The sequence below is a fragment of the Lissotriton helveticus genome, chromosome 6 (genome assembly GCF_964261635.1).
Source record: "Lissotriton helveticus chromosome 6, aLisHel1.1, whole genome shotgun sequence".
Lineage (NCBI taxonomy): Eukaryota > Metazoa > Chordata > Amphibia > Caudata > Salamandridae > Lissotriton > Lissotriton helveticus.
In genome coordinates this window covers 1752698973-1752723357 of record NC_136067.1, presented here as the reverse complement: position 1 = coordinate 1752723357, position 24385 = coordinate 1752698973, and the positions used below count along the sequence as shown (strand labels likewise).

General features: G+C 46.7%; 1 protein-coding gene across 2 annotated transcripts in view; it reads left to right on the top strand.

The window, feature by feature from the left end:
• The window catches only part of GTF2A1L (general transcription factor IIA subunit 1 like), a 1231875-nt gene that overhangs the window by 981700 nt on the left and 225790 nt on the right, over nt 1-24385 (top strand). The gene's annotated exons all lie outside the window — the stretch shown is intronic.

Here is a 24385-nt window from a genome sequence, read left to right as displayed (position 1 = left end):
CACTTAATTCAATCTTAAGGGAGATTATACGGCGTAATTTATATATTCAACATTAGTAAATGCCGTTCTGTTTTAAATATAATTGCAATTTTCGCCGATTTTTTTTAAAAAGTCGAAAAGTTTTGTTTTGTAGTCCCTTATTGAGCCTTTCTGTAGGGCGTTTAAGTACTACACCATCAGGCAAATATTATCATAAGATATTACGAAATGAAGGGGAGTATATAACCAACAGAATTATACTATTGTGTATTTGACTCACAGAGTCTCTCTAGTGGTCAATGTCGGGGACTATTATACTGACTAAAAATTTTTCACATGGTCACAGATAGATACTCCCTAGAAAGAGATTTACAGAGCTTCTTTAGGAAGATTCGCCTGGCAACCTTTTTTGAGGGGAAAAATAGACAAGCTAGCGCAAACAGATCTGGCCTAAAAAACAAATCGACCTGGACTCCCAATATCAGCATGGTATCAAAAGATATCGAGGCCTTTGAACGCAGTGTTGATAAAAGTGTAGACGATCTTCTGAAACAAAAACAATGGCCAAAATACAATCTCACTAGAGAAGAGAAAATTGCCCTCCAATCATTAGAAAATAATACCAACTTGACCATCAAGCCAGCCGATAAAGGCGGGGGTATTGTTGTCATGGACACTGTCGACTACAATAATAGAATGCTCTCATTACTAGTCAATAAACAACATTATAAACTGTCTAATCTGAGCGAATGGACCGATTTAAAGACATCTATACAGACCCTTTTGAGTCAAGCAAAGGATGATGATGTTATCTGTGAAGATGAATATCATTATTTGAACAATACAAATCCCACTATGCCAGCACTGTATGGACTGCCAAAAGTTCACAAGAGCACCACAGATCCCCCAATGAGACCAATTGTTTCTAGTATTGGTTCCTTGACCGAACCACTTAGTAAATACGTGGATGTATTTTTACAACCTCTTGTTACTTCCCAAAAGGCATATTTAAAAGACACAACATCTATAATCCAGAAGCTGGAAGGTATTGAATTCAATCCTGAAACACAAGTCTTGGTTACACTCGATATCGAGGCGCTATATACCAATATCCCTCAAGACGCCACGATTGATATGATCAGATCAATGTTTAGCAGTGACGATAGAGACCCCAATGCACATGAAACCTTCATCATAGATTGTGTATCCATGGTGCTCAAAAACAACATTTTTATATTCAATAAGGACCTGTATAAACAGACCAAGGGCACCAGTATGGGAGCCACCTGTGCTCCCAGCCTGGCATGCCTCTACGTCTCTAAATTTGAGGAACATCATATCTATAATGAACTTGCACCCTTTGCTGAAAACATCTCTGAATGGTCCCGTTACATCGATGATGTTTTTTTCATATGGACGGGGCCATCAGAGTTGTTAGATGAATTTATTAACTGGCTCAACTTAGGTGACGTTAATCTCAAGTTCACCTCTCACACTAATAAACAACAGTACGAATTCCTAGACATCATCATTAAACATGTCGAAGGACATATTAACGTAGAACTCTTCACTAAACCCACTGATAAAAATACTATGCTCCATTTCAATAGCAACCACCCTCCAAGCCAAATCAATAACATCCCTTTTGGTCAATTTCTAAGGTTAAAACGCAATTGTACCACAATTCAAGATTTTAACAAACATGCCAATCTTCTGCAACAAAAATTTATTGAAAGAGGATACCCTAGACGTATGATAAGACATGCATACAAAAGGGCTAAATACTACAATCGCGATAGCCTGCTCAATGGAAAACAAAATTCAGCTACTGACCCTCAACCACTTGTCTTTGTCACTAACTATAATTCTGTGAGCAACAAGTTAAAAACATTATCAATAGAAACTGGCACCTTATCAACAACAAACAACATATGAATTATCCAAAACCAATGTTTTCTTACCGCAGAAACCGCACAATCCGGAATAGTATAGTGCATACGTATAGAGACAGCAACACCTGTACCCAACCCAGTATAAATAAAGCACCGTTACCCACTGGCACATTTGCCTGCTCAGGCTGTACTAATTGTAAAGATATTATTAAGGGCAACACAATCAAAATCAAGAACAATTCAGTAAAAATTAAAAGCTTCATGAATTGCCGTTCCAAAAATATTATCTACATGATCCGTTGCCCATGTGACCTCATATATATCAGGGAAACATCACGTGAAGCTCGCATCAGGATGAACGAGCATAAATCAGCAATAAGGAACAAAAAGAAGGGTGCCCCACTCACTGACCACTGGCACACATTGGGCCATACCATCAACGATTTCCAATGGTGTTGCCTAGAGGCTGTGACCCTTAATAACAGAGGCGGTGACATTAACCAGAAACGCAAAAAACGTGAGCAATATTATATGTCGAGGTTTAACAGTGTCAGATCAGGCCTAAACAGTCGAGAAGACTGGGAACGTATCATTAATTGAACTAAATAGACGTTCCACTCTATTCAATAACACTGTGATCCTTATGGGTTTGAGAAATAGTCATAGAACGATTACAGTACTCACGAACCATTTTGTGTATAGTAGTAATCTGTGTGTTCTTCCACCATATAACCAAACACTAGCAAGGAATCTGTGACCATGTGAAAAAATTTTAGTCAGTATAATAGTCCCCGACATCGACCACTAGAGAGACTCTGTGAGTCAAATACACAATAGTATAATTCTGTTGGTTATATACTCCCCTTCATTTCGTAATATCTTATGATAATATTTGCCTGATGGTGTAGTACTTAAACGCCCTACAGAAAGGCTCAATAAGGGACTACAAAACACAACTTTTCGACTTTTTCAAAAAAATCGGCGAAAATTGCAATTATATTTAAAACAGAACGGCATTTACTAATGTTGAATATATAAATTACGCCGTATAATCTCCCTTAAGATTGAATTAAGTGATCGTTGATATGGCACTAAAGATGTTAACATAAAAACAATAAAGTTTGCTATAGCGATCATGTGATGAAACCTCAACCAATAGATCGGTCCCTAGTATTGACCAATAGAAAGACGGCTGCTATTTAAGGTTCTAAAAACATGGCAGCAATGTCTTTCACTGGAAACACAGAACCCCCAGACGCTGTATACGGAGGAGCAGGGAGGCCAGCCGTTTTTATCCAAGTAAGTAATAGATTAGGAGCTTAAGACTAGATCCGGGCAAAAATTAGATATCTGTTAGGTAAAAATTAGTTAAGTGAATTGCATTTATATAGTATAACTCGTGCTGCGTTAGAACTATTGGAAATTAGACTGTACCAACCAGTACCGCTGGGGACTACTAATATGTATAGAAAGCGCAAGCGCCATGTCTCCTCATGCTGTACTTTTAAACAAAGGGATATATACTTTGTCATATCCACAATCCCGGTCCGGTCAATCTAAAAACGGGTCTGACGAAAATAGTCAAAGCCCGACTCCGGCCCTATAATTACTGTATGGCATGCACCCAGCTAGTGCCCGGTCAACAAAAGACAGAGAGGATATCTTTGGCCTATAGATACTAAACATTTATAATTAAAGATAAAAGCATAAGCCACTCGTGATTGCGATGCCATATGATGTTTATAATTGCAAAGACACTAGGTCAGTGAATGTAATGTATATAGGCAGTTGTAGATAACGATATACGTTATGGTACAAACAGGCAATCTTGTGTGAAGCCTCTACATGAAACTTAGACAGTGAAGTTTATGAATTAAACATAGACAGCGGAGTATATTAAATAAGACGCAATAGGTGAATACCTTGTAAATATTCCATGTAGATCTTTATCAACGTAACCGAACATAGAACTGGTTTCCATTGACTTTCAGATGCTTTTGCAATTGAAATGACCAAAAGCTGGCCGTTGAAGCATATTCAGCACGCGGCTGCAGAAATTAGAAAAGCAACACTATTGGTAAGTTTTATCCTTCAGTGGGTAAATCTCTGGTAGCTAGAATAATACCTTGAAATATTCACCGGAACAACCCGTTATTTCCTTTTCAGTGCACGCGAATTTATTGATGCACTTATCCTTACTGGTGGCCCCTCCGATACAGTGAAAAATTTTCTGGCCTTACATTTACGGTAGGAACCCAATCAATGCCTTCTTGTTCACTTACAGAACAACCTATAGTGGGATTCAAACTATACACTATTCTCAATCTTGCTTTTATAGATTAAGGCACATTAAATCATCTCCCGAATAACTGGGACCACAGCACTTGTGGATGTGGACCAAAAAACAGGACACACATACTACTGTCTATCAGACATCAGACCTCAGAATCATAAACTAAGAGGTATATCGCAACGAATATCCTGAGGTAAGACACCTCCACATCATTGGTTGGGTAATATAAAAACTCACCTTAAATAAGTGACCTGGTCCCCTTACATCAGGGACCTTTAGTGATATGACCACACACCCAATTCCACGAGTTCAATGGCACAACCACAAGTATAATATGTTTCGTTTGTTAATTAAATGTCAAATCTTTGTAATTGTCCAATGCTAGAACACTGTCCTAACCTTGAAGAGAAAATAAATTAGTTTTGTTAATTATGTGACAGCTAGACATGTTTTTTGGATGTACACAATTTTGATTATGTTGTAGTAATATTATGTTTCCTTGTAGACACTGTCCTGAGGAAGGTTTTTTAAACCGAAACGCCGCGTCGACCTGTGTTCTCAAGAACATTTTTAACATTTTATGAAACTTTGGTGTATTACAATGTACTTTTAATTTGTTTAAAGTTTGTGTTTTCAGCATCTTGAATATGTGTAATAAATTTGTGTTTACCTTTTTAAAAACAACTTTTGTATTCCTTTTCCTGTCACAAAAACTTTGTAATTTATCTTTGCCATAGATACTAGCATTATTGCATGGTGTTCTTAATATCTACCTGACTACAGCATTGGTTGTGATACTTAGTGGCTGCGTCCAGTAATCGAACTCTTATAGGAAGAACCCAAATCCAAAGGGATTTCTTCTCCACTGTCATTCTGTCTTCTTGGGACACTGTCACAATTTTTTCCTTTTACTCCCCTTGGTCCCAGATCACACCTTAGGGGGCCCCCTATACCTTTTTTCAAACTACGCATAGTGCATAATGGAGGGACTACCTTCTTTACCACCCCCAGGACGTATGGGGCTGGATTGAGGAACAAGATCCCCGAGGACAACAGCGAGAAGGAAACGGCCCAGCTGACAAAGCCTTGCCGTGCTCCCCTGACAGAGGGCCAGCTTCAAAGACCCACCCGACGGCGGAGGAGGCGAACCGAGCTAGGGCCAGTGCGATTGCTGCGGTGGCCTCGCTCAGTGCGGTGGACACCCGGAAACCACTATCGCGTTCCGGGGAAGAACAGAGGGACTCGGACTCAGAAACCAGCCCCAGTTTGGTTGGAGAAGCCAGCCAGATCCTGCCACATGTGACTCCCAGATCAGCAGATGACCTGATGTGAGATGGACCGCGCGAGCAAGTATACCCGGGACTATGTTCGGGGTCGAGAAGGGGGCTGTTGGTAATATAGCCCTGAACCTCACTTGGGGGGGTTCCCTGATGACTACCTGAGATATGTAAGCAGGAGGGGGAGGGATCCGGAGGGGCGGAGAGGACGGCAATCCTCCAGGTGGACTTTGGCCTAACCACCACCTCTGAACTCTGTCTGTTTGAGCACGGAAGTGCGCAGTTTGGATGGGGGAGATGTTCTCACTTGTCCTGGGGAGGGGGAGTTGGGATGGTTCTTTTAGTTTTAGGGAGGGATTGGTATTATGGTTAACAGAGGGGATGCTGCTGTCGACGGGTGGAAAGGCCAAGGCAGGCTACTCTGTAAGAGGTGCTTGCATGTTATGCAAAGAGGTTCTAGGTCTCCGGTCATGCAAGGGGGTAAACATGAGTACTCATGCAGCAGACACAGTGCACCTATAATATAATGTCGTGGAATGTTAGGGGCATGCACTCCATGAGTAAAAGGTATAAAATATTCTCACAACTAAATAGGAGAGGGGTGCAAATAAAGATGCTCCAGGAGACTCACACATTGGTCACGGAGGGTGAGGCACTGCGCAGGCGCTGGAGAGGGCAGGCGTTTTACACGTCATACTCAGCATTTGCCCGGGGAGTCCTGATCTGGGTGCGGGCGGGAGTCCCCTTCCAACCTATTGAGCATAAAATAGATCCAGAGGGAAGAGACGTGATTGTTGACGGAAGGCTTTATGGGCAAGATGTCACCCTGGTTAATGTATATGTCCCGAATGTGGATAACGTTAGGTTTCTGGAGCAGCTGTCTGGGATTCTGGCACCGTACATGACTAGGGCGGATTTAATAGGGGGGATTTTAATTGTGTTGCAGATCCCGAGATGGACCGATCACACCCACCTCTTCGGGAGTCTCCAGTACATGCAGTGGCTCGGGCTTTTAGGGACTGGCAGTCTCGCTGGGGGCTCGTGGATGCCTGGCGCAGAGCACATCCGACAGATAGGGACTACTCGCACTTATCCCACACCCACGATTTACACGTCCGACTAGACACCTTTTTAAGTACGCCGGGCCTCTACACTCAGCTGGGGGGGACAGAGTACCTGACCAGGACGGTCTCTGACCATAACCCACTCATGATTCTAAACGGGGGAGGGGGATTCTGCAACCCATCCCTACATGGCGCCTCAAACCGGAAGCACTCGAAGACCATGTCTTTCAACAGGAGACTAGGGAACACATCATACAATATTTTGCTGTCAATGCGGTCACCACTGACTCTAGACTCACGGAATGGGATGCCTTCAAGGCTGTGATCAGGGGAAGATGCATGGCTACATCTATTGGGGTACGTTGGACGCTCACAGCGGACTTAGAGAGAGCAGATGAGGCAATCAGGAACTTAGAGAAGAGGCAGCCGGAACACCCGGAACTGAGGCAGGAACTTTTGGAGGCTAAGGAGGAGGTAGCAGTGCAGGTAGAGCGTCTACAATGCTTTGATTTCCAGAAATACATGGATAGGACACATGATGACCGGGATAAAGCTGGGCGATTACTGGCATGGCTCGCTAACCTGTCCCGACGGGGAAGTACTATACTGACGATACATGACCAGGAGGAGCGCCCGTTACATATGCAAGAGGAGATTAGTAGCAGGTTCAGGGAGTACTACGCCCACCTATACAGAAGCATCGGCAACCAAGACATAGAATCGCAGAATACTTGGCACCTCTTCCGCTCCATACACTGGAGGCAGAGGAGGCGGAGTTACTAGGAGCAGCAATTACGGAACAGGAGATCAGGGGGGGCAGTCAAAGCTATGGCACGAGGGAAAACTCTGGGCTCAGACTGACTGCCCCAGGAGTTCGATGCCACATACTTGGTGGAGCTGGCTCCCAGGTTAGTGAAACTATATGCGGACACGTGGGAGAGTGGGAGGTTACCACATACAACGAGAGAGGCGGTAATGGTTCCCCTGGTCAAGCCTGATAATAACCCCACAGAGTGCTTTGCATATCGACCACTATCGCTGCTAAATCTCGATTTTAAAATTCTCAGTAAGTTAATGGCCACCAGGCTGCTGCCACATATGACCTCCTTGGTACATGCTGACCAAGCGGGATTCATCCCTAGCAGAAACACCACCCTGAACATCAGGCGGCTGTTCGCGGTGTTACAACAGGGTGCAGAAGAGGCCCAGGAGGGGGCGATTTTCGCCATTGATATCGAGAAAGCATTCAATAGTCTTGAGTGGGATTTCTTATATGTAGTCCTCGCGAGGATGGGGTTGGGGCAGGGATTCATCCAATGGGTCAAATTACTCTGTAAGGACCCAGTGGCACGGGTACGTACGGGCTGCACCATTTCCATGCAATACAAGGTGGAGAGGGGCACACAGCAGGGGTGTCCCCTCTCCACCCTGCTCTTCGCGCTGGCGATAGAGCTGCTGACGTGTGTGGCAAGATCGGGGATGCCGTATGAGGGTATTAGGCTGGCAGAGCAGCCCACCATATCGCATTATATGCGGATGACTTACTGCTTTTCCTGAAGAACTCAGTCATGGCGTTGGAGGGAGCCGGCACATGATGGACGAGTTCGGAACACTTTCTGGACTCTGCGTCAACTGGCAGGTCACGACTCTTCCCGATAGCAAGGGAGGCTCTGCCGCCTGCGGGCCTGTGGGACCTCCAGTGGGAAGCACGTTGTTTTAGATACCTGGGGGTCAGAGTGTATCATGATCTCTCTGACGTCCAGGAGGGAAATATAGGGGGGGGGCTCTCCGATCACTAAAAGGCAGTATGGCGTTCTGGGGGAAGTTGCCCCTGTCAGTGGCGGGGCGAATATCATTGCTGAAATGGTGGCGCTACCCCGATTGTTATATGTTTTTTACCACGCTCCCATTGTGGATCCCAAAGACATGGTTCCGATCACTCGACTCTCTTCTGGCCGCTTATATATCCCAGCAGGCACAAAGTGGTGTTGGTTACGTTGCGCAGAGCACAAGCAGAGGGGGGCCTAGCGGTGCCAGATATGGAGAATTATTACCTAGCTGGACAGCTCCAACGCTTCACACAGTGGGTGGCAGGAAGTCTAGATCAGGACAGGAGGACACCCCCATTCACCCCGAATAGAACAGATGTCCTGAGTACACTCATGGGCACCATTAAACAGCGCACAATTAACTCCTCTGAACATAGGGTAATAAGAAATTGCTGGGTCAGGTGTCTTCAGAAAACCAAAACCAAACGTCCTTACTCCCCAGAGATGTCTGTGGCATTATTGGAGGCGCTCCCACATGGGGGTCAGTGGAGAGGGTTAGAGGAATGGGCACAAGCGGGAGTTACTAAGATAGGAGATTTATACGGTGACGGGGAGCTTCTCACATTCGCGGCCTTCCAGGAAAATTGGGATATTCCACAGGGCCATTTCCTGTCATATGGGGCGGTCACTGGGGCTATGCGCAGGCACTGGGGTCAGGGGGTAACAGAACCACCTACACACTCTACATGCGAATACATAAGTCTAGCAGGGGGTGTCATTATAGCGGTTTCATGTCTCTATAGAGCCTTTCGGTGGGACTCCACGAGGCCACTGGAGAGCCTGAAAGATAAATGGGAGACAGACATTGGGAGTCCTATAACGGATAAGGACTGGGAGAATACGGTGCTCCGGGCCACCAAGGTATCCCGCAACTCACGATTCCAATTAATCAGTTATTACATTCTGCATAGGGCATATATTACACCTGACAGAATTAACCGCTATTTTAATCGGGAGGATGCGAGCTGTCCCCACGTCCACGAGTTAGGGGCTAGTTATATTCACATGGTGTGGAGTTGCCCACGGATAGAGGAATATAGGCAAGAAATGGTTCGGGAGACAGCGCGCGTTACTGAGAAGGAGATCCCATGCACCCCCAGTCATGTGCTGCTCAACCTATTCCCCCACTCCGCTAAAACCAAGGTCACAGCCAGGTTCCAAGATCTGGCATATATACTGGCAAAACGCGAGCTCACCAGCAAGTGGAAGGCTCTGGCAGGTCCGGGGGTAGGCAACTGGAAAAGTGAGCTAGTGAAGTGGGCAACTTGTGACCATAGGATACTGCTTCGGAATGCAAAGAGAGGCATAGGGCGACTGGAGAGTGCGCAGGCCTGGGGGGAGTTGGTGGACGACCTGAAGAATGAGAACCAGGAGTCTGCACCTAGCACGCCACAGGCAGGATCTCAACCGGCTAGCCCTGGGGGATTGGATCAAGGAGGGACTGAAGGGGAGGCATGAGCAGGCCATAGCATCCTGCATCCACGTACATGGTGGGCTCTGTGAGCACGGCACACGGCACAGACAGCTATGAATGAGACCCAGACCATGTATACAGTGAGAGGCAGCTTGGCAGGTTGGTCGGAAGCAGCAGGGGAGGTGGGTGGTGGGGGAGTAATGGAGGGGGGGATTGTTAAGTTGTTAGCGTTGATGAGAATCACATACAGCTAGCACCGTGTAGTGCAGCAGGCATTCCTAGAGAGGGAGGAGGTATAGAGGGGAGGCATGATGCCCATCTGGGCTGGACACGGTGGAGAACCTTGCAGACATTCAATAATTGAATAACAATTTTTTTTTATGTATACTGCTGATTTAAAAAATGGCAATAAAATTTGTTTTTAAAAAAACCAAATCATTTAGCTTTAAGGCGTTGTTATACATCCACATTTCTACTTTCAGGAGACACAGACTCAACTGAGAAGCAGTAGTACTGATATTTTGGGAGAGAGGGATGATCTTCTGCTGGTCGTCTACATACGAGATAATAGTGAAGTCAAAGGCTTCAATTACATCAGCCAAGGGTCGGATATAGACATTAAAGCAGAACGATTATATATCAAAAGATCTCTAGCTGTTCGCAGCAGACCCCATATCTTAGTATACATAGATAAAAGTTCTACATTTCATGTGCGGTCACGATCTTTTCCCTGGAAAGGTCCCTCTCCAAATGTGCCTACCTATATGACAAAAGTACAACAGCTGCATTTGCGGGTTTTGTCTAGGTGCTAGGGCCTGACCAGAACAGAATAACACAGGGGCATTGTTGTTTGACCTTGTCTACATGTTCAGACTAAATCCCAGGAAAAACAGAACGCAAAAACAACAGTGTGTTCCATGTGAAAGTACAGAGTGGCACAAAGCAAAATGTGTCTGTAGAGTAATGTGCACAAAGCAGAGGGCAGTCTGCATGTGCTCATGCTAACATAGGGAAAACGATAATGGGCCTGCACAGGACATATGACACTGCCAGTGCCCTGGGTCACATGAGTGTTAATGGCTCTGCAGCTGGAGTTTGTGTATTGCTTTCAAAAAGTAATACAAAGGAGCCTTAGGAGTGGACAGTTTGGGCCATCCTGGCAGAATGACAGGGAACGGGCTTTTCACAGCCCCACTTACACTTCAAAGGGCTTTGCTTCCTGCGCACACAGTAGAACCTGACACCACGTCTGCCCTGCCTCTTCTCACCCCCAGACAGTTTGGAGCCTTGACAGAGTAATGAGAAGAATTTCTTAGAACCAGATGTAGGATAGGACAGGTAGTCTGCCCCACACATTGGCTGGCACCAGTTATAAATACTTGACTTCCAGAGCCACTCATCAGAATACTCCCAGCCTTGTGGAAATTACAGAAGAAGGACTGCCCTGCTGCTTGAAGGACTGCCTTGGTGTCTGAGAAAGAAAACTGTATCTGCTTGCCTTCATCCAAGGCTACCCAGAGAGACTCTAAGGGTCAGTTGGGTGATCTTCTGTCTGAGCAACAGGGACCCAACATGCTTTAGTTGCCTCCCTGCAAATGCCCAATTGACTTGCTGCAAATGGACCTGTCTGAGCCTGGCTAGCCTCTGCTGGAGTGAGTGCCTGATCACCAAGAGGTGCCCCCAGGTCCTGTAATCTTGGCTGGCATAAGTGTATTCTTCCTGAACAAAAGGTGAATGTCCTGAAGTTTGGGCTCCTCACAACAACACATGTTCCTACTGAAATACTGCCTCCCTTGATGACTACCAGAGCGCAGCTACGGTGAAACCTGCTCTGTGCGCCGACAACATTATGTGGTGACTGGCAATGCAAGACCTGCACTTTACGCTACAGCAATGACAACCCGCGACAACCACCATGGCAAAGCTACTGCAATGACAGTTTGTGATGCCCGTCCTGCTCTTCACGCTACAGCGACGACCATCTGCAATATTCAGCCTCCTCCTTGCTGCCTCCTCCAACATGAATGGAACCTGAAAGTTAACTTTTCAGCAGGGCTACCTGGTCCCAGTATTCAGCTATGCTCTGTCGCGGTCAGCCTGGACTTGTGACTTCTCCGTGGTTTAGTTCAACCAGATGATCGCAAGTGGCTCTTTGTAGGGCTGATTTCTCAAAAAAATTTAAAATGTAATATCCTTGGTTCTACTGATTCGTTTTTGTTCTTCTGGTATAATTTTATTTATTGCAATTTACTCTATTTTTCTGACGGTTTGTGATTGTCCTTGTCTTATGTTTTCCTTTTATTACTGTATGTATGCTGCATAAATACTTTATACTTTGGTTCTACATTAAGCCTTACTGCTTTGTGCCAAACTACCAGTGTTAGGGACAGCTTAATTTAGTGACCTTTGTGGTTCCTCTAGCAAGTGCTGTGGTTGTGCCAGAATGGGGCCTAAACCCACCCCAACAATAGTCCAATTTCTTACAGTATCCTTTGTAGACTTTACAAATTAACCCAGGCACTGTGCCTCCTGACGGCAATTAGGCAAGTCTGCAGTGGGAGCAAGACATTGAATGCAGTTTTACTGATAAACAGGGGGTTTTCTGCTGCTTACTATTTAGAAGTGTCTTTTTCAGTCGCAGATACTTCACTCTTAAGTGATGATTCAACAGACATACGTCTATTGCAATAGTCAGTGCAGAAAGAGCTCTCAGAAGGAGGTGGGGAATCAATCAATCAATCAATCAAAGCATTTATATAGCGCACTACTCACCCAGAGGGTCTCGAGGCGCTAGGGGAGGGGGGTCCGCTACTGCTCGAACAGCCAGGTCTTGAGTTGCTTCCTGAAGGCGAGGTGGTCCTGGGTCAGGCGGAGGTGGGTCGGGAGGGAGTTCCAAGTCTTGGCGGCGAGGTAGGAGAAGGACCGTCCCCCTGTGGTGGCTCTTCGGATGCGGGGGACGGTGGTGAGGGCGTGGCCGGTCGATCGAAGCTGGCGTTTGGGAGCGTAGAAGTTGAGGCGTCTGTTGAGGTATCCTGGGCCTTGGTTGTGTAGGGCTTTGTGTGCGTGGGTGAGGAGACGGAAGGTGATTCTCTTGTTGACCGAGAGCCAGTGCAGGTCTCTCAGGTGTCCGGAGATGTGGCTGCGATGGGGGATGTCCAGGACGAGTCGTGCTGAGGCGTTCTGGATCCGCTAGAGTCTTTTCTGGAGTTTGGCGGTGGTTCCAGCGTAGAGGGAGTTGCCGTAGTCCAGACGGCTGGTGACGAGGGCCTGGGTGACCGTCTTCCTGGTCTCGGTGGGGATCCACCGGAAGATCTTATGTAGCATGCGCAGGATGTTGAAGCACGACAAGGAGACGGCGTTGACTTGTCTGGTCATGGAGAGGGAGGAGTCCAGGATGAAGCCCAGGTTGCGTGCGTGGTCTGTTGGTTTGGGTGCGCTGCCTAGGGCGGGGGGCCACCAGGAGTCGTCCCAGGCGGAGGGTGAGGATCCCAGGATGAGGACTTCCGTCTTGTCCGAGTTCAGTTACAGGCGGCTGTTCTTCATCCATTCGGCTACCTCTTTCATCCCTTCGTGAAGGTTGGCTCTGGCGGTGGTGGGGTCGTTGGTGAGGGAGAGTATCAGCTGGGTGTCGTCGGCGTAGGAGATGATGTTGAGGTTGTGCTGGCGTGCGATGTTTGCGAGGAGGCTCATGTAGACGTTGAAGAGGGTTGGACTGAGTGAGGAGCCTTGAGGAACGCCGCAGATGACTTCGGTGGCTTCTGATCTGAACGGGGGGAGGCGGACTCTCTGTGTCCTTCCGGCGAGGAAGGAGGTGATCCACTCTAGTGCCTTCTCCTGGATTCCGACGTTGCTGAGGCGCTGTACTAGTGTACGGTGGCAGACAGTGTCGAAGGCCGCGGAGAGGTCCAGGAGGATGAGGGCCGCCGTTTCTCCGTTGTCGAGCAGGGCTCGGATGTCATCGGTGGCTGCGATCAGGGCGGTCTCGGTGCTGTGGTTGGCCCGGAAGCCAGACTGCGAGAGGTCGAGGGATCTGTTCGTCTCGAGGAAGGCGGCCAGCTGCTCGTTGACGGTCTTCTCGATGACTTTTGCAGGGAACTGGAGCAGTGAGATGGGGCGGTAGTTCTTGAGGTCGGTGGGGTCGGCTGATGGCTTCTTTAGTAGAGCGCTGAGTTCGGCGTGCTTCCAGCTCTCCGGGAAGGTGGCGGTGTCGAATGAGGTGTTGATGATGTCCCGCAGGTGGGGTGCGATGACAGCGTCGGCCTTGTTGAAGACGTGGTGAGGGCAGGGGTCGGTCGGAGAACCGGAGTGGATGGAGTTCATCGTGCGGACGGTGTCTTCGGTGCTGATCGGGGTCCAGGTGCGGAGGGTGGTGGTGGGGGGCCGTGGTTCGGTCGTGGCGTGCGTCGGTTGAGTGCTGAAGTTGTTGTGTATGTCCGCGATCTTGTTGTGGAAGTAGGCGGCGAGGGAGTTGCAGAGGTCTTGCGAAGGGGTGATGTTGTTTCCGGCGTTGGGGTTGGAGAGCTCTTTAACGATGTTGAAGAGTTCCTTGCTGTTGTGTGCGTTGTTGTCCAGTCGTTCCTTGAATGCAGTTTTCTTGGTGGCGTGGATCAGTTGGTGGTGTTTTCGGGTGGCGAGCTTGAGGGCAGTCATGTTGTCCGGTGTTGGGTCTCTGCGCGAGGCTCTCTCGAGGGCTCGGCAGTTCTTCTTGGAGCTCTTGAGTTCGTCGGTGAACCATGGGGCTCTCTTGCTGCAGGGTCTGCTAGGCGGGGACCTCAGGGGGGCGAGGTCGTCTGCGCAGTCGCTGATCCACTTCGTAAGGTTGGTGGCCGCTTGGCTGGGGTTCGTTGCGCTGGTGGGTGGGTTCTTGCTCAGGGAGGTCGCGAGCTGGTCGGTTGTGATCTTGTTCCAGCTTCTGCGTGCAACCTGTTGCTGGTGGTGGTTGGTCGTGGTCCTTCTGAAGCTGAAGTGGACGCAGCTGTGGTCCGTCCAGTGGAGTCCGGTGGCGTGGCTGAAGGCGATGTCCTTGCTGGATGAGAAGACGGGGTCGAGTGTGTGTCCGGCGTAGTGGGTGGGGGTGGTCACCAGCTGCTTGAGTCCGAGGTTTGCAAGGTTGTCCAGCAGGGGGGTGGTGTTGCGGTCGTTGTTGTTCTCCAGGTGGAAGTCGAGGTCCCCGAGGAGGATGTAGTCAGCGGAGGGGAGGGCGTGCGGGCTGACAAAGTCGGCATTGTCCTCGCTGAATTGTGTGCGTGGTCCCGGGGGTCTGTAGATGAGGGTGCCTCTGAGGGTGGTCTTGGGGTTGATGTGGACCTGGAAGTGCAGGTGCTCGGCGGGTGCGAGGGTGTCGTCGGTGTTGGTCGTGATGCGGATGGTGTTCTTGTGGATGATGGCGATGCCTCCTCCAGTCTGGTTGATGCGGTCCCTCCGGATGATCTTGTAGCCGTCTGGGATGGCGATGGCGATGTCGGGCGCTGAAGAGGCGTTCATCCAGGTTTCCGTGAGGAAGGCGACGTCTGGGGCTGTGGTGTCGAGCAGGTTCCAGAGCTCGACGGCGTGTCTGTGGACGGAGCGGGTGTTGAGCAGGATGCATTTCAGGTGGTTGCTGCTGTTGCTCGTCTTGGTCTTAGTCGGTGCTGGAGTAGTGCAGGTCCGGATGCAGGTGAACTTGCAGGAGTGGCAGCAGAAGGGTCCGTGAGTGCGTCTCGGGGTGGCTCGATAGCATCCCGGGATTCGGCCGGCGTTGAGTGCGTAGAGTTCGGTGGCGTCGTAGGTCCGGCGGGTGGGCTGGTGTCTGCGGGAGCCAGGGGTACAGGCACTGGGCGCGGTCCAGGCGCGGACGGGCGCAGACGGGCGCAGACGGGCTTACCTTTGGCGCACCTTCGGCGCTCAATCGGCGCTCCCGCTGCGCGCGTCCGCTGCGCGGTCGCTCTGGGGGCGACATAAGAAGGGGGACGGGAGGGCGGGTCAGCTGGGCGGCGGTAGCCAATGGGCCGGTGGTGGGCGGGGCCGCAGGGGGTCAGCGGCGGGAAAACTGTCGGGCGCGCGGCTCAGCTGTGGCTGGGCCGCTCGGGGGGCAGGGGGGGGCATTGGCGGCGGCGGAGAGGAGCAGAGCGGGTAGGAACTCTGGCGAAGCAGGAGCAGGAATCGGCAGGAGCAAGGGGGTGACCCGGCCTGGTGAGAGGGGCTGTGGTCACTCCCAAGTTCACCTGGCTGTCCCCTTAAGAAGGGGGACGGGAGGGCGGGTCAGCTGGGCGGCGGTAGCGGGGCGGCCAATGGGCCGGTGGTGGGCGGGGCCGCAGGGGGTCAGCGGCGGGAAAACTGTCGGGCGCGCGGCTCAGCTGTGGCTGGGCCGCTCGGGGGGCAGGGGGGGCGGCGGCGGTCAGGAGCTAGGCGGGCAGGAACTCTGGCGAAGCAGGAGCAGGAATCGGCAGGAGCAAGGGGGTGACCCGGCCTGGTGAGAGGCGCTGTGGTCACTCCCAAGTACACCTGGCTGTCCCATTAAGAAGGGGGACGGGAGGGCGGGTCAGCTGGGCGGCGGTAGCGGGGCGGCCAATGGGCCGGTGGTGGGCGGGGCCGCAGTGGGTCAGCGGCGGGAAAACTGTCGGGCGCGCGGCTCAGCTGTGGCTGGGCCGCTCGGGGGGCAGGGGGGGCGGCGGCGGTCAGGAGCTAGGCGGGCAGGAGCTAGGCGGGCAGGAACTCTGGCGAAACAGGAGCAGGAATCGGCAGGAGCAAGGGGGTGACCCGGCCTGGTGAGAGGGCATTCTTATCCTTGTGTTTCTTAAACACGCATAGAACATAGGTATGCTAATGCACATATTCCCAATTTTAATCTTGAATATGAAAGCCTGAGTCTTCTGCTGTGGTTGTTGGACATTCAGGACTCCCAGGATTGCAGATGCGCCAGAGCAGCACTCAAAAACAATAACCTGTATTAGAGATCGGAAATGTTTGGTTGTTAAACATGCATATGCATTCGGAAACATTTCTTAGGGCAATGTCCTAGATTACTAGTTACCATTAGAAGAAAGTATATCTTGAGACTGTGATGTGTGTTTGGCGAGAGATCAAAATAAACACTCTACTTAAAGGGAACACAACACCCCTCTGTACAATACCAATTCACAGTGTAATTAAACATTTTGTAACTACCTAAATTAAACATTATTTGTTCCTTCACATACACATTTTAAATCATAACCTCTCAAAAGTCCTTGAAAATATGTATGTTTATAAACAAGTTGGAAGTTTAAGTAATTTTTATCAGGCTTTAGAAATATAAAGACCTATAAGGCTGAGCTCTCCAGTCTTGGCTTCAATTGTAAGATTTTCCATTAAAACAGAGATTTATTGGGCAGAGGAAGAAGTGTTTGTCAATCAACCTAGTTCACCATATTTTCTGAAATGTTCTGCTCCACTATTTCTGGACATTCATTCCATATTGTTGAAGAAGATGCTTTACTTTATACACTTTTCTGCGTGTCTGATATGTTAAACTTCCTTGAAAAGTATGACAAGCGTAATATGAAGATTTCAGTCTGCAGATATCTCAAGGGAAGAATGGGCCACAGTATTCTTTTGGGATGGGCAGTTTGACCCAGAACATCAAGACCCTCCATCGAAAGATTTTCATCGAATGTAAGGACCAAGCCATAGGAGAGAAGGTTATAGTAGAGGAGGCTCAATCATCGACCATTAGAATACGAGGTGGAAGTGTTGCTAAGCATATAACATCTACCCTGCCAGCTGCTATATGGAAAAATTCACTAGAAGTTGCATAGATATCAACTGAGTAGCTTTATTGGTCAATGTTTTTGTGCCCAATCAGGCTGATCTTACTCAATTAAGGGTGAACTTCGGAGATGAACATGTGCTGATTGGTGCCACTTTTGTGCTGACCATAGAAAGTTACCCTGATGTTTTGCTTTTGGGCAAGAGTTTGGAAGGGGGGGCATCCTGTAGTCTCAAAAGAGAAGCTTCTCCTAAATTCTTGTTCCAAAATCTCTGGCTTGTGGCATCATATTTCTAGTTTTGGAGATATACTTACTTGCCACATGATGTCCAGAAGCATGTTAAGGATGTTCACAAACATTATGGTCATTACATTTGGAGATGACACGAACATCTGAGCATGCACATGGGAATTGCCTTACTGCCGAACAGTAGGCTACCCAAAGCGGTTTGTGAACACTGTAAGAATGAACGTTGCCAGATGGGGAATGTTTCTTGCCCCATGTTGATATGGCCTACCAATACTTCTGCCTGTGCTGTTTTGCAAGGCTGTCTTGAGGGATTATAAAAGGATTACTACCAGAGCAGCTCACTGGAAAGTGTACCTCTTCAGGTGCATGTTGGCTGGGAGTACTGCATTGCATTCTGGGGATAGAAGCTACTTAAACTCGTCTTTTAGGAAGAAAAATGTGTTCCAGTCTTATTTGCTAGACTCTTTGAATTTGGAAGATGCTCTCTGGCAGTAGGTTACATCCAACTGCAGCCTGAATATGAACATATAAGCTGGAACTTTACTATAGCTTTGTTTAAAAGTAGTCCTTTTGAGCTTAACCTGCGTGTACCCTGCTGCTATTGGTGCTTCCAGAACATGCTGCTAAGTGCTACCTATTTTCTGCCATCTAGGTACAATTCATAAGGCCTATCGTAAAGCTCTGCTGGTCCTGCCTGAGTACAAATCTCCATCTTTAGGAATCTTTAGTAATGGACATAGTGCTTGAATCCCTGTCTACTCAGGAGATAGCGTCAGAGGACGGGTGAGCAGATTGAGGAGTCTGCATGGTGAACAAACTAACTACCTCCATGTAAAACCCTTTTTTGTTTTGTTCTTTTTTGGAGAGTGCTGCTTTTGTGGGTGTGTAAAGGCCTAGCTAGTCAGATTGAAAGAGGCCTCTCTGGCCTCTGTTTTTAGGTATGCAACCGTGTTTGTGGCCACATCATCTTTGTTTGTTGCCCTGGGCTCCCGTGTGAGGAGCCAATATTCTAGAGCCCCTTCAGCCCTAATATGGTGAAATATCCCCTTGTCAATGACTGAAACCATTATTCTAAGTTGTGAACGTCGACTTAAGTTCTTGGAGTGAGTAAATGCAGGCTTTGAACTTAGCAATGCTGTTCCCTTTTTGGCATATTGCTAGGTACAGTGTCTGTCATTTGATATTGCTTTTTTCCTTAATTACTTTACTTGTTCACGAGCCTTAACTCCTCAGAGCAGAGGATGTGAACAACTTGTCCTTTCACTGAAGGCCGACAGTCCTGGTGTGAGCACCAGACGGGTTTTTAGTTTTCTGTAAAATTTCGAGCTGCAAGAGAATTAGCTTCCCTTGCAGTGCTAGACTTTTTTTCCTCTCTCTCTGTGATGTGCAGCATGCCATGCACTCTGACGTTATAGAGTGTGCATGGGGGCATAGCTCAGCACTGATCATCACAGGAAAGAATGTCCCCTTCCCCATGGTATTCCTCCCTAGTGGATTCATTCTCCAGGTTTGCAGCAGGAGGGCTGTCTCCATGTATGGATCACTCCACTAGTCACCAGTGATGTATTAAGGGATGTGACCACCCCCCTGGCATAGCCAGGAGCACCCCCCCCCCCAAAAAAACGCATTGTCAGTTTTCCTGCCCAACTCTGATAAAAAAGAATTTTGGTGAAGGGGCCAGCCCCTCAAACTATCAAACGTTACCCCTACATCTAAAGCACCAACAGTCTTTTACATTACACCCCCCTCCACCTCCACCTGAGTTAGATGGGTATTTTATACTACTAGATTCCAAAGTTTGTAAAAAAAAAAATAGATGTGATTGGGATGACCTGCCAAAGCACCTGGTCTTACCCTCCAGTCTTATAGCCCCAGCAGCCTTTCAGCCTCTTGAAGTGCAAAATGGGGCATTTACCCCCCACTCCCCAGTACAGGTGTAAAGTATACCAAATACCTGGCATGTTTTCATGTATTTAAAACAACGTGGTGGTAACCTGTCCATGTTCTCTTCCCTGGTGGCCAGATCGGGAGATCTATCCATGTGGATCTCTGCACGTTTTCTTACTCACTAAATGTCAAAGTACGCATCAAAATGTGTTTTTGCATATTTGTGACAAAAAACTCGAACTCACTTCCAGCTAATGCCCAAAGCTTTACCATCCTGCGTCCCATACTTCTAATTAAAACCCTGCCTCCCACTTGTTGGGAGGATCTAATGTATGTCATAAGAACGGACTAACTGTAACAATATGAAGACCTCATTGACCTCACGTTGATTTTGCACAGTCCAAGGTTTGAATAGTTACTGATTCAGTCGATAGGACCACCCACACAAATAGGATAGCAATTTATCGGGCGAAGTTGGGGAATACTGGGGGAAAGAATGTTGTGTATCACAGAAATGTTAGGAAAATCTGATTTTTGGAAGTTTGTATTGCATTTTGGGTACAGAAATCTTGTGGGATCCATGCAAATCATGCTTCTGAGGATTCCCATAGGTGTTTAGTTTCCAGAAATGACTGGCATTAGTAGGTTTCCTTGGGAGTTACCCAAGCCCAAATACTGCAACTATCCAGATGGCCAGATTGAGTGAATTTCAAAGGAACCATCTTGATGTCTTTATATTGCATTTTGGGGCAATTCCTGTTGCGGGTGATAGGCCCTTCCACACAAGTGGTGTTCCTGTTTTCGAAAGAAGTGTGGGAACCTAGAATAGTAGAACAATTATTATTATGTATTGAATTTCTCTCCATTTGTGCAATATGCAAGAAAGAACACATTTTCCAAAATGCCAACTGAATCAGATTCAGTTACCACACATGTAAATTTCTACAAATAGCAACTATACTTACATTTATTATCCTGTATACATTTAAAAAATGCATTGGTTGCCTTGCTACTTACTTTTAGTTCATTAGAGTTTACCAAATTATTTGATGTATTGTTGGTATACAAAGGAAAATCATTATAAGCTGCATCTCAGTTGTTGGCTCTGCATATCTCGTATTTTTGGTCAAATGAACAAATACTATATATTCCTGCACTCAGAAGAGTCTGACCGACATAACAGTATATTACCGGTGTAGACCAGCAACAAGGACATATATTTAAAGAGGAAATCTGTAGGAAAGTGGTCTATTAGTTGGGGTAGATTGGTGTTCACCACAAGTAAGTAAGTCACTTAAGTTCATTCAAGTCTATTCCAAGGTTTCCGTGATTTAAACCGGAGTTCAACATCTGGTAGCTGTGGCACAGAGCAAACATTTACCTAAGAGAAAATATGTGAAGCATTTAAAAGTACCAAAACAGTTGAAAAGTGAAAAACGCAACACAATAAAAATCCCACTCCAGTTTATAAAAAATTTATTAAGATTTAATAAGCAAAATGACTACAAAACGACAAACGTCCAATTATCGGAACTGGAGATATGAATTTTTTTAAGATTTGAAAGTAAAAAGCTCCAAAAAGTGCAAAGCGCCAGTGATAGTTCTGCAGTGGCAGCCTACTGGATAGTATGGATCGGATACACCAAGTAGAATGCCTCTGCTAGGGCCTGGAAGTTGGGAAATTCGAAAACGTTTCTAAGTCCCCTATCCGAAAAGGTACTTTTTTATTTTTCTGATGAAAAACTTCTCTCTAGAGTCTAGACAAGACAATCCTGAGATTCAGTCCAAGGCAGCTGAACTGCCAGTCGGATGCTTTTCATGCTTGGTCCCCTTGAAGCTCTGGAGCAAATGTGTTTAAAAAGTTCTGAAACTTCTTTTGGTACCCAAACAACCACAGGTGCACAACTTCTAGGCTCTCAGGAAGAGCATTTGGAGAGTCTCAGAGTGTCAGACAGAGGACAACAGCAAACTCCAGTCCAAGTTCAGTTGCCACTGGTCAACTGGGATTCTTCACAGGAATGTCCTCTTAAGTATTTACATGTTCCTAGTGCCAATCAGGAGAAATAAGTCTAGTCCATGTCCTTCTAACAGATCACAGATGCCATGTGCAGCAGTTTAAGTTCACGTGGTACCCTTTCTCAAGTCCGGCAGTGGTCTGAGGAAAGCTGGATGTGCGTCCAATTTGTAGAGTTCACAAGGCTTTGAATGGGGACACACTAAGTCACACTTAGTTCCTCTCTGACCAATGGGCTAAAGGTTCCCAGACCCTGACCTAGCTACTCTTGCAATAGTTCCTGTTTGCTCTACCACACACAGGACCAAAATGCCTTGAGTCAAGGAGTTTTCAAGATGGTGAAAGCATTTTTGCCACACTAAACTTGAGTGCTGAAGGCTTAGGTTGACTGTGGAGCATGTACTATGGTAAATCTCCTGGCCTCCCACATCTAACACTAAAACCCAGTTTGAATCAGGCACTGTATCGACAATTGATAGGACAAAAGCAGGGTCCTCCAACAAGCAGACAGGTGACGCACAAGAATTGTCCCACCTACATATGCTTCAGACAGACCTGTCATGCAGGATTTGACAGTGGTGGCCATCAGAAGGGGGCACAGACCATGCCCTGCATATTCTTTTGTGGTCAGATGAGTCATTTCTGCCCAATCAGGTCAGCCTGATGTGAGCTCGTGGTAGGAATTACATGCCTCATTCACCGCTGGGTTGAGGCTGGTAGTAGCTGGAGATACAGTTCATATGAGCTCTCTGAAAGCTTGGGCAGGCAAAGGGTAACTTTCTAACAGTTTTCCTTAATATTCATTAGAAATTTGACTTTGCCATTATTTGATTTTAAATAACTATTAAATATAGTAGTTTAGTTATTTATCTCACTGGTCCCTTTCCCGAGTTTGCAGTATTTTAATCTATACTATTGTTTTCTACAGAGGACAGCTAGACCTGCCTAAGTGAAAATACCTCTTGTGGCGTTGTCACTGTAGGGACATGTTAATATTAATTTTCTAAATGTCCCACTTTTAAATACCATGCACCTTGTCTTGCAGGCTACAAAACCTACATAGGGATGACTTACTAATATTTCAAAAGTAGTTGTTTACCTGCTAAAAGGGGTATTTAACAAGTCACACTGTGAGTGTAAACTTCAGCAGCCAGGGCGCATAGGTAAGCCTAAAGCCATGTTTCCCATATTATACCAGTGGAAGGCACAATATGTACTGTAGCTTACAGGTGACTTTTAAGTTTCTATGCTGTGGGTGCTGTTTCTACACCATATGCTATGGCCTTTTAGAAGTGTTAATACTCCAAACTGGGATTAGCAAATTTCTGTGTGTTTTAGCGGTCAGAGCACACACACACCTCACTTGACAGCAGTGCCCCGGTGTGCAAAGTCTACAAATCAGCAATAAAATTGAGCAAAAGAAATAAGTGACCATGAAAAAAAAGGTCATGTATTTATAATTTGCGATTTAAACTAATAATGTATTTGGGAAAACCATGAGCAACCTACTCAAATGACCTCTTGCTAAATACAGATTGTTGTCCACTTTTAAGAAATCCACACCTTTGCAGGTAAATCCATGGGTTCCAAACCAGTTTCTAACACAAACTGCATGTAGGTAGATGGTTTGAGAGGGAGCATGCCTGGGCAAAATCGGCAGGCAAATGGATGGACTGCATTTTTTTCTGGGGTCTTTTTATCGACGATATATTGATTATTTGGACAGGTAGCACAGGAGACCTGATGGACTATTTTTAGTATCTCAACAACAATGGTCATAATGTTACTGTCACTATGTGCCATCATCCCCAAAAATTAATTTTTGGGGATATGGAGATATATATTTCTGACAACATTCAAAGTAGATTGTATCGAAAAGAAAAAATATTTTGAGAACAGACAGTGCACATCCTCGTAATGTAACTAATGGGATACCTTATGGTGAGATGATCAGGGTTAGAAGAAATTGCAGTGAAGAGAGAGATTTTGATACTTGTATGTATAGTTTGAAAAGTAGTTTGGAAATGAGAGGTTATGGGGAACAGGTTCTAAATCAAGCAGAGAAAAGAGTTCACAACACTCAATGCTCTAATACATTGGTTAAGAAATTAAGAAGCCAATCTTGAGAGACTTAGCTTGGCTTCTACCTTTAGTGAAAATCATTCATTCATCTACAAAATTTTGTGCAACAACTGGACTCTATTAAGGGGTGTTCCAGGACTGTTAGACCGTATACATGAGAGACCAAACATCACCTACAGAAATGGACTGACCATTAGGGAGAAAATCATGAGAAATTATTTGAGACCTGTAGATTCCGCAAATCGAAATTCGTTACCATCTCAATCAATGGGATTTTTCACGTGTGGGGAATTGCATATCTTGTCATTTTGGTTTGAACAAAATGATAGAGTTTTCGCATAATACCAGGAGCACATACCACATTAAATAGTTCATTAACTAACACAGGTTTTGTGGTTTATGTGATTGTGTGTAACTGTTCGAAGATTTATCTAGAAAGTACAAAGAGCCAGTTGAAACTGAGAATCCATGAACATCACAGCTCAGTTTGCAATGATGATGAACCATCACCTTTAGTCCAACATATAAAGGAAAGTCATCCAAATAGTCGCAGTTTCAAATTCCATGGTATTCAAAGAGTAGATAAGGATGAAGGCGGAGGAGACAGGATCTTGAAACTCCGACAAGAAGAGACCAAATGGATTAGTCATTTGAGAACAGTGCAGTTAGGAATGAACA